Raw genomic sequence first — 4,605 nt, 5'->3', positions numbered from 1 at the left:
CTTCCAAGTAGCTGGAACTACAGGTGCATGCTACCACACCTGGCTAATTTTTTATTTATTTATTTATTGTGGAGATGAAGTCTCACTAAGTTTCCCAGGTGGGACTTGAACCCGTGGGCTCAGGCAATCTACTCACCTCAGCCTCCCAAAGCTCGGGATTACAGGCTGAGCCACCAAGCTCAGCTGAGATTTGCTCTTTAGGATGCTGAAAACAAACAATAGAAACAAACTTTTTGTGATCACACACCCTGGGAGATACCTGTACGTGAATTTCAGCCTAAGATGTTTCTTTATTATTAGATTGATATTAAAATATACCTTTTTTTGGTCTATAATATCTCAGCATGGATGTGGTGTTGCACCTATGTGCATTGGCACCTGACACCAATTTGTCTCAGCTACTTGGGAGTCTATAGACAACACATCCTTCAGGTCAGGAGATCGAGGCTGCAGTGAACTGTGAATATGCCACTGCACCCCAGCATGGGTAAAAGAATGAGGCCCCCCAATTGAAAAAAAAAGATGCTGAAACAGGCAAATTCCAAATCTCCTGAATTGGATTTTGTATTTTAAGAACATATTCAGTTCATTGTTCTACACATTAAAACTTGATGAGGACCTTCCAACCTAGTGTGAATTTTCCCTCTGAGAAGCATATGCAACTTATTCTGTGTGATGTAAATATAGCACTCAAAACTGTACATGCCTGTATTGATGCCCAAATTTATGCTATATCATTCACAAAAATAGAGTGTAGACTGGCTGAGTGGAATTTATTTCATTCTTTTTTTCCTCAGACTTAATGTACTTAATGTAGAGAATATTTCTGCCAGGCTCGGTGGCTCCGCCTGTAATCCTCCACCTTGGGAGGCTGAGGTGAGTGGATTGCCTGAGCCCATGGGTTCGAGACCTGCCTGGGCAACTTGGTGAGACCTAATCTGTACAATAAAAAAAAAAAAAAAAACTAGCCGGGCATGATAGTATGCGTCTGTAATTCCAGCTACTTGGAAGGCTGAGGCGGAAAGAAAGCCCGAGCCCAGCAGGTGAAGGCTGCGGTGGCCGGGAGCGACCACTGCACTCCAGTCTGGGTGACAGAGTGAGACTCAAACTCAAAAAAAAAGAGATAATATTTCTGTTACAATTTATCTTATTACATAATTCTAGTTGTCACCTGGAACCTGGCTAATTTTTTTTTATTTATTGTAGAAATAACATCTCGCCAAGTTACCTGGACCAGTCTACAACCTGTGGCTCCATCAGTCCTCTCACCTCAGCCTCTCAAATTGCTGGGATTATAGACAGGAGCCACTGAATCCAGTCTTAGATTTTTACTTTTTTCCAGATATCTGTCTATATCATGCCTGAAATTTTTAAAAAACTTTTCAACCCCTATTGATAAAATGCACTTTATGATTAGTGAACAACATGAGCTGAAATAAATGGATGCATTTTTTTAAAGGGTATAAACCCAGGTAGGACAGGCACTGACACACAGATAAGCCTGAATCAAGTCAGGCCATCCTATGACTTGGGATGTCCTCTTTCGGAGTCCTGCTAACTGAAGTGCCTGATAACTAGACTCTCAGGAGACACTGAACTTGCTCTCCCGTGTGCCTAAGAGGCCTCATGTGGGTTCTTACACCTTCTCACTAGGTGAGATATTTTATAATTTGGGATCTTTTTATTCCTTTCTCAAGTGAAATTTAATCCAGAATGAAAATAGGGACTCTAAGAAACTTAGAATAAACTTAGTTCACATTTTGCCTTAGCATAGCCATTTTTCCTTAGACTGACACGCTTTGAATCAAGCACACGCTAGACATAGTTAATTTCCAATAGTCAGGTTTTAGGAGGATTTCAGACATCTTAAGATTACATTTTTCTGCAAGTAAAGTTGCAGCCTTCCTCATTCTCCTCAATAAATATGTATCAGATGCAAAACCTGAGCAACCCAAAAGCCCAACATTTCAACTCAATGTTTACATATTAATCTCTAGGAAACTTACAGGTTGCTCATCAAGGGGGAATCAAAGATCATCTCTTGGCTGGCTGAAGCCATAGAAATTGTAATAAGACCAGTTTTTGGTCAAGAAGTTTGTGGATTGCAAATATCTCACAAGTCTCCTGTTGGAAAACACCTTCTCCTTGACTCCTCCCATCTAGCCCATCACCTGAGGGCATGAGATGCTAATGTCTGGCAACTGGCAAAATATAAAACTCATGTGACTACAGGCTACATCAAAGACCCAGGGCCCTGGACATTCCTGTGGTCTTAAACCCCCTTTCCCCAAAATCCTTTAAAAACCCCAATTCTTGGCCTTTCACGCCTCACTTGCCTCTGTCTGCCCCTTTCCAATCTGTGAAAGGTGGTAAATAAACTTTACTTCTTTCTACTTTCTCCTTTGCAATCTTGCATTATTCCCATGACAACGGTCCACCTCACCTCAGCGAGGACAGGAATCATTTCTACCTTTTCCCATCAATACCAGCAATGTGTGTGAAAATGCAAAGAAACCACTCACCCTCCCAAAGTCTTGGGATTACAGGCTGAGGCACCAAACCGGCCATAACCAACATTTTAAAATAAAAATAATAGAAAAAGAGAAAGAGAAGACCACAGAAAACCGGTGTCCCTGGATGAGGAAAATATCAACACACAATTTCTATACCATACTAAGGACTTCAAGTTATTTCTTCATACAAAAATCAAATTTGAATAGAAAGTAAAAACTATTAGAAATACTGTACCAGCATTTTGCAATATTACATCATGATCAAGCTCCCTTTATGTCAGGGATGCTTAGGAGATTCAGCATTTAGGAATCCATCAATACAACTATCTACATTAATAAAATCAATGAGGAGCCAGGTTCGGTGGCCCAGCCTGTAATCCTGCACCTTTGGGAGGCTGAGGTGAGTGGATTCCCTGAGCCCACAGGTTCGAGACCACCTGGGCAACTTGGCGAGACCTCATCTCCACAATAAATCAAAAATTAGCCAGGTGTGGTAGTGCGTGCCTGTAGTTCCAGCTACTTGGAAGGCTGAGGCAGAAGGATCGTGGGAGTCCAGCAGGTCGAGGCTACGGTGGCCAGGAACGGCCACTGCACACCAGTCGGGGCGACAGAGTGAGATTCCAACTCAATAAATAAATAAATAATAAAATCAATGAGAAAGACATATAATCTTATTAATAAATTAAAAAGATATTTTGAAATTTACAAAAAAATTTACATTTAAAGATCAAATTATAAAGAAGTGTAAAATATTTCTAAACACATGATAACAGTAGAAATAATGAAAACACATGTTTGGGAAGAAATATTATATGGTATCATTAAGTCAATAATCCTCTAATCAGTTTATCAATTGAGCTTGACACTGATGTACATACCAGATGTTTGTGTTCTGAAGAAAAAAAAGTTTTGCAAACAATATATAAATTGGAAATCCATAAAAAGTTTGAAAGATGCTAATATACATAATAAGAACTTGAAAAAGTTAAAGTAGTGTGATAGTGACTTTAAAAAAAGACTGAGTGGAATACTGCTGGGGGAGTGTGGGGCATACCTCATCAACAAGCGAACCTGCAAAAGGGACATTTGGATACATAGCCCTGAATTGTTCCCCACATCTTAAAAATAAAGACTGAAAAATCAAGGGAATACACAGTTTTAAAGTAGAATAAGACATATATGGAGGCTGAGCATGGTGGTTTACCCCTATAATCCCAAAATTTGGGAGACAGAGGTGAAAGGATTGCCTGAGCCCATAGGTTCGAGAACAGCTTGGACAACTTGACAATACCTCATCTCTACAATAAATCAAAAACTTAGCTGAGCATGGTGGTGTGTGCTTGTAGTTCCAGCTACTTGAAAGGTTGAGGAGGAAGGATCACCTGAGCCCAATAGGTCCAGGCTGCAGGGGCTGGATGTGCCGCTGCACTCTAGACTGGATGACAGTGTGAGACTCAAATTATAAAAAAAGGAAGAGTACCAATCGAGGCTTGCATGCTCTACAATCATGACATTCCAGGAGGAAAAGAGACATAGTACCTGACCTGGAATTCGTTACCTGAGAACCAGCCATTTTTGCCTCAACTTCCTCCAGCATTTCTTTCCAGGTGAGAGTATCTGGACAAGTCACATCTACATGTTGAAGATATGCCTTTATTTTTTTAATTAAATTAAATGTATTTTATGAGTCTGAGTCTCACTCCAAAACCCAGGAAGAAGTGAAGAATCTCCACACAGCTTATCACAATTTTGACCTCCTGAGCTCAACCGATTCTTCCATCTTGGTCTCCCAAGAATCTGACACTACAGGTATATGTGACCACTCTTGGCTACATTGTTTCAGCTTTTATAGTTACATGGATGTGCCATGTTGTCCAGGTTAGCCTCAAATTTTTGGACTCAAGCAATCCTCTCCTTTCTCTCTCTCCCACAACTGACCTGGATAAAAACCAAAAACAAGCATACACAACCCAAGAGGGGTCTTCAGGACGCAGGTCCCTCATCTTCTCGGTTTTAACGGTTCTCTAAATAAACTCACAGTCCCTGCTCCAAATCCTTTTCTTGACTTTGGCTGTCCCACCAGGCAAAACCA

This window comes from Carlito syrichta, unplaced genomic scaffold (assembly GCF_000164805.1).
Source record: "Carlito syrichta isolate Samal-C Ts95f unplaced genomic scaffold, Tarsius_syrichta-2.0.1 Scaffold313490, whole genome shotgun sequence".
NCBI classification, from domain to species: Eukaryota; Metazoa; Chordata; class Mammalia; order Primates; family Tarsiidae; genus Carlito; species Carlito syrichta.
Note: the sequence above shows the minus strand (reverse complement) of the source record.